This window comes from Tamandua tetradactyla, chromosome 9 (assembly GCF_023851605.1).
Source record: "Tamandua tetradactyla isolate mTamTet1 chromosome 9, mTamTet1.pri, whole genome shotgun sequence".
Taxonomy (NCBI): Eukaryota; Metazoa; Chordata; class Mammalia; order Pilosa; family Myrmecophagidae; genus Tamandua; species Tamandua tetradactyla.
In genome coordinates, this window is record NC_135335.1 from 53,218,131 (window position 1) to 53,235,363 (window position 17,233).

Consider the following 17,233-nt stretch of genomic DNA (forward strand, 5'->3'; position numbering starts at 1 on the left):
GTACAGAGGAACCTGGCAAACTCCTGCTTCCTACAGCTCTTAAAGAAACACATAAAATGGACCCGTAGGGAAGGTGTTAGCATCCACAGTCAGAGACTCTGTCCATGTTGTGCTTATGGCATCGGGCAGAAGTCCTACCACCTAGCCTGTGCTTTTATGTATGCTTTGGTGAGGTATGATATTTGTGGGTGAATCTCAGGATGAAGAGCTCATCTTGGAAGCATGAACTCACCATATCATAGGACCATGAGCCCCTAGTCTAGTGGTGCTTGTATTAAAATCAACAAGAGAATAAGAAGCTACAATTGGAAGGGAGGAAGTTGCTGGCTGTGCTAGTTTGAAAGTGTTAGGTACCCCAGAAAAGCCGTGTCCTTTAATCCTGATTCAATATTGTAGGGTGGAACCATTTTGATTAAATTATTTCCACAAAGATGCTCCCAGCTGTGGGTACGGCCTTTTGATTAGATGGAGATGAGACTTTGTCTATTCAAGGTGGGTCTTGATCAGTTGACTAGAGCCCTGTAAAATGGTAAACATTTTGGAGAAACATCAGATGCAGATGTTTAGAGAACAGTTGCTTCAGAGTTGACAGAGACACGGATGTTCAAAGATGCTTGGAATGCCAACAGAGAGAGCAGACACCTAGACACAGAAGTTTGGAGATGCAGAGCCCAGCAGACTTTGCCATGTGCCTTTCTGTGAGATGCTAAGCAAGCCAGAACCCAGAGTTGTGTCCTAGAGGAATTAAGTGAAGGCCCATAGATGCTTAGAGAGGAAACTACCGGCATCAGAAGTGGAAGCAACAAGCCAGGAACAAGGACTAGAAGGCACCAGCCACATGCCTTCCCAGATCAGCCTTCTTTGAGCCAAAGTATCTTACTCTGGATGCCTTAGTTTGGACATATTTATGGACCTAGAACTGTTAACTTGTAACTTATTAAATTCTCTTTGTAAAACCCATTCCATTTCTGATATATTGCATTCAGGCTGCTTTAGCAAATGAAAATACTGGTCAAGTGTAGGTGCAGCCTGACTGTTGTTTCTTTGAAATTCCACAGTGTCTCCAAGGCCTGAAGCTTCCCACTCCAGAGGTTTCATCCCCCCCCAGGCCTCCAAGATCTCACTTTTGATGTCTGCCCTTCACTCTGATCTTCTGGTGGGTCTTTGCTCTCAGAATCTGCCTCTGGGCCTCAGTCCATTGACCGAGCCTTTGAACTATTTCTGCTTCTTGGCTCTGCCACACTACTCTGCATTGATCTCTCTCTGGCCCAGCTTGGCTCTCTGGCACCTCTGGATACCTTGCCAGGTGCCCCACTGAGGGTCCACAAGACCCCCTCTGGCCCTCCTCTGGTTCCAATTCTTTCCTGGAACCTGATAGAAGCTTATTCTCTCTAGTCATGACAAGGAGAAAGCCCAAATAATTTAAAATACATGGGCATATTTTGACATGCTTCATGTTGTTAAAATACAAAGGTCCAAATTCTTTTCTCCTGTGGACTAACGGCTAAGCATATGGACAAGAGAGATATTGCACAAAGATTAAATGTCCACCGTTAATAAGCATTCTTGCTGGGAAGACAACTTCTTCCAAGCCAGCCTTTCCACATCTCTGGGTAGAAAAAGAACACCATTCTTTCAACAGTTTGCTAACCAGAGTACAAGTCAAGAGTTCTTACAATCTGTGTATCACAAAAGGCAGAGTTTGGGCGTATCTGGACATTCTGGAAGATATCAGTTCTTCTGTTACTATCCCAGGAAAGCAAAGACTTGGATTTTTCTGAAATTCCCTTATTATAAGGGTAAAAAGAAACTTGAAGGAAAAGTTGCTCTTTTTTTTTTCTTTAGGGGCCCTTTGACTTGCATCTCTGCCTCCTTACACATGACAATGTTCTTGATCTCCCCAGGTGGCTTTCTCTGACTCCTGCATCTGAATTTCTTCTGCTTATAAAGGACTCCAGTAATGGGGATTGACAGTCCCCCTGATTCATATGGGCCACACGTAACCAGATCTTCAAAGATCCTAAAAATGAATGAACCTGCATCTTAACAGCTAACACATCTCCAAAGGGTCCTATTTGCAGATAGGTCCACTCCCACAGGAACGGATGACAATTAAGAACACACACATCTTGCATTGGGTACATAATTCAACCTTACCAAATGTCAAATTAGAAAAATATTTTTAAATCACAGTATTGTTCTTCAAGCACAACCTTGCTGTGAACTGGCATGCATTTTTGCAGAGGGAAAATCTGGAACAAGCTTAGTTTTGTTATTTTGCCGGTAACTTGTCTTGTTCTTCCAGACTGGGTGCTCATAGGCTCCTCATGTGTCTTTACTCTCCATGCACCTGCTCAGGGGGTGACATACACTTTGTTACTCATTTTTCCTTGAACATCATAAACACTTTTGACCTCTACACTTCTTTTATTTATTTATTTATTTTTTTGAAGCTTGGGAAATATCTCTGTACCTATCAGTTTATTATAGAGAAGATATTAAAGGACTAAATGAATAGTGGTTAGCAAAATAGCTAAATAGAGTTTAGATAGTTGCTAAAACTATAAAATAATGAATATTATTATTGAAAAAGAAACGAATACATACACATATGTATGCATAATTAAAATAAATTTTATGTTCTCCATATTTCTAAGGTGCAGACAGAAGAAATGAAAAAAATAGTGAAGTGACATTTTGCTAAATTTCTATCTTATATATGAGCAGATCTACACATATTATTTCATCCATGACTCTGAAATCAGAGAAATAGCCTAAAGTCTTTCTGAAGAATAAAATACTGGTAATAAAAATAAACAAACTATATGAAAATTTAAAAAGAAGCGAACTTTGGCTATGAGGGAGAAAAAAAAAAGCAGAAAGTAGCAACTGAAAAGCGAAAATCCAAAGACATAGATATGACAGCAGAAGATATAAAAATTGCATACAATACATTAGATTTGCTTAATACAAAACAAAAACTAGATTTATGTCAAAGAAACAAATTTCAATCATATACTCTTAAAAATACACACTTACTATGAAGGAAAACTGAAATATCAAATTAAATTAAATAATTAAATAAATTTAATAATTAATATTGCATTAAACTAAAACATTTATCAAATAAATAAAACAGGGCATGACCCTGGCCAAAATCACTAACTCCAGGAGTCTAAGTTTGCCGGTCTGCCTAATGGACACCATGAAAATCGAACCTACTCAGATGGTTGTTACGTACATGAAATTATTTAATATTTATAAAATATTATCTTTATCTTGAAAAATAAAACAAATGCGTAAAGATAAGTTGGCAGTGTTGGACCAGAAAAGTGAATTCAGCAGGAACGTGGGCATTTCCTTTGGGCTCACTATTGCTTCCCAATCCAGCTGACTTACATGAGAAGTCATTCCACTACTCCTTCCAGGAGGAAAGTTGCATCTCTTGAACTGGGTTTGCCATTTCTGTGGGCCAAAGACCAAGAACGGCACAACAAATCTGTTGTGACAAATTGGATTCATTTTTCCCATATCGCATCTCATTTGAAAATACTTGTAACAACTGGGAACACCTCCCATCAGTCTCACAAAGACTATGGGGAAGAGAACCCAGATGCACCCTTTGCGACAGAGTCTGGGAAAAGAATGGATACTTTTCAGACCTAAAGAACACGGTCCGTGATTTGCAGGCGCCGCGGTTGCAGTGTGTCTAATGCCCTGACACAGAGTCAAATGGGAAGGCCTGCCATGTACGGCTCATTAGCATTAGGCTCCCATTATTGTGTAATAATGGAAAATAATGCAGCTGTCCCATTCCATCTTTGTAAGAAGGAAAAAAATCTAAGTGTCCAAATTATGAAATTCCAAATTAGTAGCTAGTCTGCTGAGTTATTAGCGCAATAAAATCTCTCTAACTTGTTCAACATAGTATTCTCAAAACTCAGAAGACATTCTAGTTCATGGTAAATTCTCAATAAATAGGTTCTTAGTAATGATTAATAATTCATGATTAATGAGTGACTAATAATAAAAATAAGGGGGCAAAAGAAACTATTCTGAAAAGATTGAAAATCTTGCTGAAATAAACTATTTTCTAGGAAAACACAAATTGAAAAATTGCTTCAAGAAGGAGGAAAAGAGAATAGGCTGAATAAATCATATTGAATAATTAGGCAAAGAACCACCTACCAAAAATAAATTAGGCACAAATAATTTGACAGGTAAGTATTATCAAACTTGAAAGAAAAGATAATTGGCACTTGTTTAAAATGCTCCAAAGAATAGAAGTCACTTGGGAACACCTCCAGTTAATTTTACAACATTGACAAAACCCTGAAAACCAAACAGAAAAAGTAGCACACACACCTGCATGCAAAAACTACTGACCCTTCTCTTTTCTTGTAATTCATATAAATATCCTAAATGAAATACTTTAAATGTGAAATAATGAATATGTTTCAAAATAACGTTCCAAAACAAAGTAGGACATTCAAAAAATAGTATTCAACAAAATTTTAAAGCTAAGCAATTATATTACTAAGCCAAAGGGAAAATAGAAGTCTTTGAAGTTTGGAAAAGGTGGCAAAGTCTCTCTGCACCAAACAGCCAGGCGTATGCATCAGAATCATATACAGATTTTTAAAAAATCAACTACCCCACATCTTCCCCAGAATGAGAATCATTATCTCAGCCATTCTCTTAGAGAGACCCCTATGACATGAGCTTCAGACCCCCAAAAAACTGGCTCCTACCTCTATAATACTCAAATGAGCAACCCATTGGCGGAAAGGAAGAGGGCAGGATTCCCACGCCTCACTGATATGTACATTGCTTTTTTCATGCACACAGTAAAGAATAGAATGTTTTAGAAATTTCAGGAAGGATGTGTGTTTGGACATCAGAAATGCTAACTACTCCCTATGGGATAAAAGTTGATTTTTCCTTCAGAAGGCTGAAGGGAATAGAGGGTGGGAAGAAAGTGATTATTGCAGTGCCAGATGACAAACCACCATCCTGGGAGAAGGTATTAGTCAGGCCTCTCCAGGGAAGAAGAACCAACAGGAGATGTGTGCATAATGTAAATATTATGAGGCTTTTTAATAGGAATTTGCTCATACGACCGTGGGGATGCACAAGTCCAAATTCCTTAGGGCTGGCCACAAGCTGGGAACTCCGATGAAGGTTTTGCTGAATTTCCCGAGAGAAACTGCCTGGCTGAAGTAGAGATGGAAATGCTTCTTCTGACTGCTGACATCATCAGTTCTCCCTTTAAGGCTTTCAACTATTTGGACGAGCCTTCTCTCATAGCTGAAGGCCATTTCCTCGGTTGATTGAAGATGCAATCAGCCATAGATGCCATCAACTTACTGATGATTTAAGTCTGTGTAATGTGCTCACAGTGACCATCAAGCTAGTGCTTGCATGACCAAACAACTGGATGCCATCACCTGGCCAAGTGGACACATGAACTTAGCCATAACAGCGAGCATTCAAGAGATCAAGGGCCCATTTAAGGACGGAAGTATATCCTCCTGGAGGGAGGATGATTACAATGTAGTATCAGTTTTACTTTTCTTAATTAGCTTCACACCCCACTGTAGTGGTCAAGGTAAGTAAGGAGAGTACTGTGACTAAAACCCTGGGAAGATGTTGCAAGTCCAAGCCCCAGGTCCTTGGATGTGGACTCATTTGTAAATAGGCTCTTCAAAGACCCTTTCAGAGGAGGCCAAATTGAATCAAGAGGACCTTAACCCAATGTGACTAGAGGACTTATAGGAGGGGAAATCTAGACAGAGACAGAAACTGAGCAGGAGGGAGAAGAGTGAGAAGAAGACTGGAAGGGACAGATGGCCAGGAGACGGATGCAAGGTTGAGCCACCATCAGCATGACACAGACTCTGGAGAAAGCATGGCCTACTGGTGCCTTAATGTGGGACTTCTGGCCTCCAAAAGTGAGAGGCAAAAATTCCTGTTGTTTAAGCTGTGAGCCTGTGGTACTTGTTATAGCAGCCCTCGCTAACCAAGACAGGAGGCGTCTGAAGGAAAGGCAGGTCTCCAGCACATCTGGTGCCTGGAAAAGTGGACACTGGGCTGGGAAGACTGGAAAACAGCTGAGCCTGCCATGCCTGGGCCCTACAGCAGCTGTGGGGGGGCTGTGTCTGTGCCCCTGGGCTCTGGCAGTACAGTGTTGAGCCCTGAGATTGTGATCCTTTGAACGACAACCCGTGGCCTCCACCCTTGTTCAGGAAGGCCTCCTCTACCTGCACCCACTCAACCCTCCTCACTGTCCTACCATGCTAGGCCACCATGGTGAAGGTTTGCTTGCTCCTTACTCTTTGCCAGCTGTCATGTATTGAATCCCCTGAACTCTTTTCTCTGCCTTCTTCTAGTGAATTTTCCCACCTTAGGAGATCTCAACAAATTTCTGTTATGTTCTGCATCAATTAAAGAAGGAAGTATTTGAAGCTGATATGGATTTTAATTTTTTCTATTGATCTGGCCAACTTATCCTTTCAAGAGGCAATAACAACTGTGGCTAATGCCACTGTGAATATTGGTGTGTAAATATCTGGTTGAGTCCCTGCTTTCACTTCTTTCAGAACTTACCTAGAAATGGGATTCCAGGATCCCACTTCTTTGAGAACCACCAAACTGTCTTCCACAGTTGTTGTGCCATTTTACATTGCTACCAGCAATGAATCAGAGTACTTATTTCTCCACATCCTCTCCAACGCTTGTATTTTCAATAGTAGCCATTCTAGTGCATGTGAAATGGTATCTTGTGGTTTTGGTTTGATTTCCCCTGATGGCTAATGATGTTGAGCATTTTTCATGTGCTTTTTGGCCATCTGTGTATCTTCTTTGGAGAGATGTCTATTCAAGTCCTTTGCCCATTTTTCAATTGGTTTGTCTTTGCGTTGTTAAGTTGAAGGAGTTCTTTATATATTATGGATATTAACTCTTTATCAGATATGTGGTTTCCAAGTATGTTTTCCCATTTTGTAAGCTGTCGTTTTACTTTCATGACAAAGTCTTTTGAGGCACAAACGTTTTTAATTTTGTGAATTTTAAATGTTGAAAAGATACCATTTATCTACTTTTTTCTTTTGTTGCTCATGCTTTGGGTGTAAAATTTAAGAAACCACTGCCTAACATGCTCTAAGTCATTCAGCTTATGGGGATTTGGTTGGGCAGCAATAGTCATCTGGTACACCAAATTTCAACCTTTATTTTACCTTTTTATGCATTAGAAGAAAGTATGTTTAGCAGCAACCAGCATTAGGATGGATCAGATGGCATGAAGGGCAATAGCCGAGTTTTATTCCCCAAGACCTAAATGTGAGTGACCTTCATTTCCCTGTACCTCACATAAAGCTTCGGTATTGAGAGACAGCACTTGGCACCTCATGGCAAAGTATGGTGTTAAATACCAACAATTATAATAATAACTGTTATTATTTAATTTATAATGATTATTATAAATCAAAATATTGCACAATTAATATAAACTTATGGAGTAATATATATTATTATTAATTTTGCTGTTATCCTTTAAACTATATGTTTATGTGTTTCATAATAAAGGGGGAAAGCTTGTAAATATCATATTTTGAATTCAGGAATCTAATGTTATCTGTTCTGATTGGTTTTCAATTTTCCTTTCTTCTTTTTTCTAAGGACAGTGAAGTGTCAATGTGATGGGAGAACCTAATTCTAGAGTATAGCGGGTAACAGATTCACTGTGCAAACTGCTGACATCATCATATTGTTTCTTAGGCATAAGCATGACAGTGTGGCCCACAGACCCAGTGCTTGTAATCCTATCAAACTTAAATGGAGGAGCTTAAGAAATCCAGGATATGTTAACCATTGCCAAACATTCTGGAAGAGCACTTCCTCCGACAGGGTCTGCTTTCTTGAATGGTCCTTGAGTCAGTGTTCCTGCGAACTGTAAAGCCCATATAACACATGACTCCTGGCCTAATTTTCAACCTGATTTGGGAATTTAAATTTTCTCACATCAAAAGTCCCTGTTTGTTTTTGAAGATGCTATTTCTTCACATTGTAAAGAAATTCTATTTCAGGCCTGTAAACCACCTTCCTTGGGGTTGGGGGAAAGGAAGGGCTGGGGGTAGAATAAGTATCATGAGACCTGACCCCAGGCCGACTATGCCAGGGGCCACCCAGCAGTGTTTTAACTCTGCTAGGGCCTAGTTTTCTCAAGTGGAAACATTCGACCGGAGGACTTCTTAGGTTCCTTCAAGATGGAAAGTAATTTGACATTATTATTATTTTTACATTTCACTGAAATTGTGTTCTTACTCATGTAAAGAAATTCTAAAGGAGACTCTAACTAATTCACAGTATTATTAATTAATAAATTCACTATCTTTCAGAAAAGAAAATGAAGTGCAGGAGTTTTCCATAAGATCCTATGGAATCTTTTCCCGCCAAGAATTTTCATGCACAATACGACAATAAATTTTCCCATCTTGGAAACCCCTGGTGTTCACTCAAACATTAGGGACTCTCAAGTAAACAAACCAAGGCCTTGATTTTGAGGCCTGCCCTTATGAAACTTATTTTTGTAGGGGAGAATCTAAGACTACGTAGTCAAGACTATGTATAGATATGCCTAAGAGTTGCTTCCAGGAAACCTCTTAAGTTGCTCAGATGTCGCCTCTCTCTCAGTAAATCCAACTCTGACAAGAACATAATTACCGCCCCCTCTATGGGGGACGTGATATTCAGGGTTGAAAGTCTCCCCGGCAATGGGAACATGACTCCCAGGGATGGGCCTGGCCCTGGCACCAAGGGACTGATAATACCTTCCAACCAAAACGGGGGAAAGAAAAGTAACAAAACATGATATCAGTGACCAAGAGAGTTCAAATAGAACTGAGAGGCTATTCTGGAAACTACTCTTATGCAAGCTTCAGCTAGATATTGTTAATTGCTATGATTTGCCAACCCCTAACCAACAAGATGCCTATTAACCCTAAAGAACACCTAGAGCTCTAACTGAAACTCCCTAAAAGTTCCATGCACTAAATTAACTTTACTGAAACCCATCACCTCCACAGGGTTTCTAGGCTAGATAAGCCCTGAAACCCAGAAAAGCCCAGTTTCTACAAGAATATTAATTAATTCTACACCCCATCCTATATTATCAACACCCCTTTTTACCTGAAAAAGTCAGAAAGGACATACCCTAAAGATCTTTATAGAATGGGAGAAGGATCAAAGGAGAACGAGAAGTTATAATAAAGAAAGGATTTGACAAAGGCGAATGACTGCTGAATCATTACAGTGATATTTCCTTCAGCCTCCAGTGTTTTGGAGCAGCTAGAAGGAAAAACCTGAAGCTGGAATGGTAATCCATACCAAACTAAAAAAACTTTTCTGTAGCTGCTTGCAATTTGAAAATCACTGCTTTTTCTTATTTTCTTCTTTTTTTTTTGTATACATGTTATATTTCACGATAAAAAACACTTTAAGAACGCAACTGTAACGTGTATGAGACCTGTCTGACCAGTTCCAGCAGTGCAGGGGAAATGGAATAAGTTCACACAGACTGAAGAGACTCTTCATAGTTTACAAACAAACCTGATTCTAGGCTGAACTGTGTGAATGGTGGTTTTACCTACCAGGTAACATGCCCACTTACGTTGCTTTGGTTTAATGTTTATACAATTCAGAAAATGACTACTGTGAAGTTTGGTCCATAGAATCTAAAACACCATATTTCCACCTGAGAAAGAGTCCTTGCTTCCTTGATTTCGAGAGGAGAAAAATCCAACACTTGTGGAGGACTCTCTCCCAGATCTTTTGCTAAGCACTTGACTTTTATTTTTAATTTACATTTTATTCTTTATCAAACATCTACTTGATATTCGAAATGACTTGTTCTTAAGTGATAAGAACCATCACAAGGAAAACTAGTTTAACTGTCACTGGTCTAAGGCAGGGATCAGCAAGATTTTTCTGCGAAGGGCCAGATGGCAAATATTTTAGGCTTTGCAAGCTACACAGTATCTCTTGCAGCTATTCAATTCTGCCCTTGTGAAAGCAGCCAGAGACCATCTGCAAATGAGGAGGCTGCATTCCAATAAAACTTTATTTACAAAAATAGACAGCAGGCCAGATTCGATCATGAACTGTACGTTCCTGGCCTTTGGTCTAAACAAATGATAAAATTATTTTCCTAAATTTGAAACCCAAAGTTTAGAGGGCTAAGTTCTGTACAGGCAGCAAATTGAAAAGAGCCTCAGGCCGGCTGTTTGCTTGGGCCCTTCCAATATTCGTCTTCAGAGTAATTGATGGGACATTTTAAAATTGAGAGTCTTCACATGCAAATTTGGATTCCCATCTTTGATTTAAAAACAAGGAGAACTGGGACCTCACGAGTGAAAACACCCACCTGCCACTGAATTGCAGTTGCCCATTTTAATAGTGCCCCAGTCCTCTCCCCTCCCTGTTGCCCCTTCCTGGGACTGAAGCAGCTGTGATTTAGCATGTTCTGTGGCCTTCCTTATATCCAGCATACGAACTCATCTCAGCCACCAACCTGCTGACCCCATAGATATGGAGTCTGCTTTCCCCTGGATAATCTGTAGGCATTCACATTCTAGGATCAGTGTTTAATTGAATGTACAGTAAAAGGACCTGGAAAAGTCTTGTCATTGTAAAGGACATTGTTTCATTCTCTCTTTACAATGGAAAGAGACTCATTACGCAGTATTTGGGTTTTACTCTTTAAACAGAAGACATCCATGAAAGCGAATACTTGTCCATCAGCTATTCTTTCACTCCATCTGTTTGAACTTATTAAGAGAAAGCCCCGGGGTGTCTTCATGTGATCCTAGTTAAGACTTGAAAAATCCGATTCTTTTTCATTTTATCCTGCACATGATTAGAGATAATTAGAGGTCCCCATTTATCAAGTGTGCAATGCCCTGTATGCAGGACAAAGGCAGAATCTGCCTTCTCTTGCAAGACCTCGAAATGAGGCCTAAAATCCACTTCTGGGTGGGTGTAAGCTCCCTGGTGCACGCAGAGGCAGACACTCTCATACGTGTGGGGGCAGGGGGCCGGGGGTACCAGGTTTGGAGGCCACCCCCGCCAAAGGCTTTCATTCCGTTTTGTTGTTTGCCTTAATTTAAAACTATTCACACTTTTGAAAAGTGTTTACAAGTGAATAGATGTTAGAACCAGAACAGAGAGAGAGAGAGAGAGAGAGAGAGAGAGAGGATATCAAGCAGGTGTCAACCTATGCACGCCAGGTACTCCAGGTTGGCCATAGGCCAGAGTCCTGCTCTGAGCTCACCCAGGGGCACCCACAGACGCATTTCCTTCTTCAACTCCCCCTCCAAATGCAAAAAGCAGGAAAGCCAGGCTAAATTGGAAAGGAGGGACACTAGAACCAAGAAGCATGAGCGCAGACACCAGGACCCGCAGGATTTAGGTGGTCTGAGACCTGAGAGCAGCCTGCGGGTGCTGGGGAAGGAGGAGTCCTACGCCCGCCCGTGTGCACCAGGCAGGTGTCTGCACGCGCACCCCACACAGGCGTGAACTGAAGCACACAAACGCGCACACACTAACACCCGGACAAACCTTCGGGACAAACACAAGCCCACATCGCTGCACACAAGTGCACACACGCACGAATGCATGCACACGTATGCACACGTATGCATACACACTTAAATAAGCCCACACAAATGCACGCAACCACGCACACACTCGCGCGCACTCACGCTCATTGCACTACACGGGTCAGGCCTGTCGCCCCGCGGGTGGCCGCACACCCGCGGCGTCGGGTCCACACTGGGGACCGCTCCTTGGCCTCCCTTCCAACGGCACCCGGGCACCCCGCGGGATCCGGTAGAGGAGGTGCGGATCCGCCGGGGGGCGGTCGGAGCTCTGGGTCCAGCGAGCGGCGTGCAAATCGTCCAAGCCACGGAAGGGGGTTCCTGGAGCCTTCGTCTCTCATCACTTGACACGCTCTAGAGCGACGCACAGAAGTCTGTGCTCATCCACGCGTCCCAGGGGTGTCTCGGGACCCCTCCTCCGCCCCGGGTCTCCTCCACAGGACGGGAGGGACCATCCCAGCCGCACAGCCCTGCGGGGCCCAGGGGGCGGGGACAGCAGGTGCCTGGGCGCCTCCGGCTGTGGCGGCTCCAGACTTTGGGGGTCGGGATCGGGAAGAGCGGCCAGAACCGGGCCCCGAGTCCACAGCGGGGCCGCCGGACAGAGGGTGCACCCGCGGGCGACCCAAGCGGCCCACCGCCCACCCCCCGCTCTCGGCCCCCTTCTCCTCTACGCGCGCCCAGCCCCTCCTCTTCTCCGCTCTTTCCCTCGTTCCCGTGGCCCTCTTCCTTGGCCTCCTTTCCACTCTCCTTTCTCTCTTCCTCCTGCCCTCCCCCTCCTTCCTCCCCTCCTCCCCAACCTACCCTCTCTTACCTCCCACCCCTCCGCCCTCTCCTCCCTCCCTCCCTTCTCTCTCTGCTCCCTCCTGCCCTCCCTCCCCTGTCCTCTGCACTCCCACGGTTCGGGCGGGCGCTCCGCCGCCCCCGCAGCCGCCCCCACCCCCCGCGCGGTGCGGAGCCGCAGTAAGAACCCGCGCGCGGGCGCCGAGTCGCCGCGGGGACGAGTCCTTCGCTTGGGGCCGGGCCAGGTCCTCGCTGCCGTCCTGCACTCCTGCCGGCCGGGCACGATCGCGTGGCCCCGCGCCGCCCGAGCCTCCGAGCGCCCCTGGATGCAGTCTTGCGGGGCCGCCGCGGGGGCGCAGCGCGGGCGGCGGGAGCGGGGCGCACCAGCAGCTCGGGATCGCTCGGCCATGCGCGCCGGGGGCTGCGCGGCAATCTGGGTGCTGCTGCTCGCGCAGGTGGGTGTGCAGGTGGGTCCCGTGCGCGCCCCCCTCCCGCGGTCCCCGCCGTCTCACCGAGGTGTGCTCGCTGTTTTCCAGCAGGCACCTGCGAGCGCCCTGGGACCCGCAACCGCAGCACCTGGCAGCCCGGGCGCCCCTGCCCCTCACCCTCCCGCGGAGCGGCCCGACTGGGTGGACGATGGGGGTAAGTCCGCGAAGGGGTGGCGGGGGGACGTTCCGAATCGGTGCGATTTAGCAGTTAGCAAAACTGCGAGTGCTGGTTTATAAGGTCGTGATGTCCAGCGTTCTCTCGAACCCTTTAAGATGCTGCTGTGCTTAGCACCCCAAATCTGGGAGCTTTCACCAGTATTCACATCGCTTTCTCGTGGAGAATAGTAACAGCTCCCAGAGCACGCCAGGTGAGACCCAAGGAAATATATTCTACTTGTTAAAAGCTGGGTTTAGCGGTAGTCGGGAGGTTGCATGAATACAGGCACCGAAGCAGTATAAACAGCTGCCCCTCCTCGCCACGGTCCTTGTCTGGTCTTCCTCCTGCTGCCAAGAACCGCGTCCTTGACTCTCAGGACAGGAGCCCACAGGGCTCCTCATCTACTTATCACATCTGATGCTCTCCAAGAATTGGTACCTAATTGAAACATAATTGTGCCTAAAATGGATAACCAGCTATTAGGATATAATAAGCATTACTCATGTCCTGTGCCATGATTTGGGGTAAAAAGAAGTCTCATTGCTTTGGGTTTTACAAAGTGGGATTTTACTCCTGGCACTGAAATGAGGCCTCTGCGCATGCGGCATTCCCGTGGAAGGGACCTGTGCTTCCTCGCACCGCGGTAGGGTAAGTGCGAAAGCGAGGGTCTGGGGGGGTTGCTAGGTGGTTTTCACCTGAACCCAGCTCTTTAGTGATTATTAAATAATAATTGCATCACTTCAAGGATAAATTTTCATCTCAAGTGCTAATGGTGACTTTTAGAGGAAGAACTAGGTTTAATTATCCCCACGTATTTGCAAACTCTTTAAAGTTAAATTTAATAACTAAAAAAATCCTGAACATAATTTCTCGTATTCAAAGAACAGCATAAAGTCAATACTTAACGTATGCATTAAATATTGAAGTTCTCCCCTACTGAATGGACTATAATAAAATGATAAATAAGTACCTTTGTGAGGACCACCAGAGGGCGCCAGACATAAGTATATGAAATGCTCAAAATTCACTTTTCACTGTGTATTTGCAAGAGGAAATGATCTATTTAGAGCCCTCTTTTTTGTGTGTGCTTGTCTGTCTTCTTTAATGTTTCTCTTACAATGTGTTTTGCAGTGTTTCAATGTGATCCACATTTAGTAGTCCCAACTTACTTATTTTTAAATTAGAGAAGATGGAGGTTTATAGAAAAATCATACAGAAAGTAGAGTTCTCATATACCCCCACAGTGTTCCCTATTTATAAGCACTTTGCATTAGTATGCTAATTTGTTAGTTGATAAAATATTATAATTATAAAAAATAATATTATAATTATACTATTAACTGAGTGCTTATAGTTTACATTAGGGTTCACTGCGTTGTACAATTCCATGGATTTTTATTTGTATACCATTAGCATATATACAACCTAAAATTTCTCATTTTAACCATTTTCAATTATACAATTCAGTGACATCAATCACCAAATCTGTCCATCACCCCAAACAGAAACTCTGTAGCTACCTTTTATTTTTTTTAATTTTTGTTTTGAAAAATATTTATTGTAGTTCCTTAAAATCATGAGAATTCCAGACAGACTCAGGAATTCTCGGCATATGTTATTGCATTTGTTTTATTTAAAATTAGAAAGTTATGGACAGAGAACCTTCTCCAGGAAGAAAAAGTGAGGCTTCCTGCAAGGGTACTCTTCCCGTGAGGATGGATTCCTCAGACGCTCCTTGCAGACAGCCTGCTGGAGGTGGTCAGCGGGGACACTGGGGTCTTCGGGCTGCCCTCATCACCTGACCTCCATGGGCATCTCCAGCACAGCATTTCCATGATACCCAGTTAGGTACCTTGCTTGGTCAGAAGGTAGCAAGTCCATTGATGGGAGGACTCCAACTTAGTGGACACGCTGGCTCCTTTATGTGCTTTGGAGTTTCAACTAAAAGATCACTGAGAGGGGCATTTGCTCATTAGTGTCATGTGCTCTGACCTAGAGTAGAGGAGGAGGTAGAATAGCCTCTGTGAGGCAGCAGCGTCAGGTTACTGTTGAAGGTCTAGGTGTCTATCTCAGCTTCCTAAAACTGTGGGAATGCAATTTATCAGAAATGGATCGGCTTTCATCAAGGGTATTTATTAAGTTGCAACTCTAAGGCTATGAAAATGTCCAAATTTAGGCATCATCAAGAGGATACCTTCACTCAAGAAAGGTTAATGGAGTCTGCAGTTTCTCTGTCACATGGAAAGGCACATGGCGATGCCTGCTGTCCTCTGCCCACTTCTGGTTTCAAATGGCTCTATCTGCATCTCCCAGGGTCTGAACTTTCTCCAAATATTCCCCTCTTAAAGGACTCCAATAAGCTAGTTAAGACCCAACTTGCATGGTTGGGGCCACATCTCCATAGAACCAATCTAATAAAAAGGTCCAACCCAAACAATAGGTGGCCCCCACAAGATTGTAATAGGATTACAAGAAGGTGGCTTTTTAAAGATGGTACCAAACAGTTTCAAAGCACCAGAGTATCCATTATACAAGTTGACTTTGGAATAAAGACTCTGGCCATAAAATTTGTTTAACGTAGCACATAACTCAAGCCATTACTGAAGTTTTGCTGAATGTTCAACGTAATTATGCAACAGGAATGAAAACTCCATATATTCTTTGAGGCGATAAAGACAACTTACTTGAGATAAAATCCATATTCAGGCATCAAGTACACTAAATTCATGTGCTGATTCAGCCTTGCATTTCCCTGTTCCCTAACAGGAGACTTGAACACTTTCTCCTACCAATTTAAAAATCATGGCTCCTGCTAAATGCAAAGACATATCAAAGATTGGTTAACCTTCAATTCCAGAGTAAGCTAGTGCCCAGGGCAAGGTTAGGAGATCTTTAGAACCATGTTTCATTGGGCATGATACAGATGATGTTTGTCTCTGATTGAAATTCCTATAGATTCACATTGAAACATTTACATAGCACACGGCAGGGCTGTCCTTCTCAGGCAAGCCCATGTGTGCTTGAGAAGGGGGTGGACAGGCCCTTGGGGTGGGTTGGGAGGGGTGTGGGGCTCTGATTTGTAACATTTTCCTATTCCCATGGTGTAAATACTCCACGCTGACTGATTTTGAACTATCACCCTGATGTCACTGAACAAAGAGTTAGGAAGTGATGTGCAATATTAGCTCTCTGAAGCTGGGAAAGGCTGGCTCCAGCACACTGCTGGGTGGGTCTACAGGCCATGCTATCATTTTGAAACCAGAGTCTTCCTCGACTTGATGCTGTGGTCCCCAAACCTCCTGAAATCAAACAGTTCAGGGTACCAACTTGAGCAGCCATGTGGAAGTTTTTTCCCTTTCAAAAAATCTACATAGAACCAAAGTCTTATTTAAGGCTTCACAAAGAACTTTTTGAAGTCACAAACTAATAGTTTTGGAGGTTATAATTTAAGAAGAGAAACTCTAAAGTTATTTTAAAGTTTTCAAGTTATTTCCAGTGTGCGTTGAGTTCTCTCCAACTAATAGTAAGTATATGATAAGACACAGTAATTATTTCATTCACTCATTGGATTCTTTCTTGGACTCTGAGCTTTTACACATTCATTTATGCACAACTGAGAGTTCATATTTGGTACTAAGGACTACTATTTTACTAAGTCAGGGTTTCTCGACCTTGGCACTAATGTCATTTTGTGGTGGGGGCTGTCGTGTGCATTATAGGACGTTTAGCAGCATCCTTGACTTTGACCCACTAGATGCCAGTAGTGCCCCCCCCATGCATGCACACAACACTCCATTTGTGACAACCAAAAGTGTCTCCAGACTTTGCCAAATGCTCCTGGCTGAGAACCGGTGGAGCAGACTGAAAGATGTGCCTTCTTCCCCAGTTGTCCTCAGGAAGGGACTGTGATTGATCAGCAGAGAGTAGATATGCAATTGTGAGGTGTGGACCAGCTCTTGAGAGCTGATCAGTACATTGTCAGGAATTGTGCAAACTGTGTTTGCTAAATTTTTTTAATTAAAATATGCAAAATGTATTATGTTAAAAACAATGTTAAAAATACCCCAAACTCATCACTTATAATTATTTTACTATTATCAATGTTCTTGAGGTTATTTGTGTTTTTGTGTCTGTAGGGTAGAAATACTGCGGTGCAT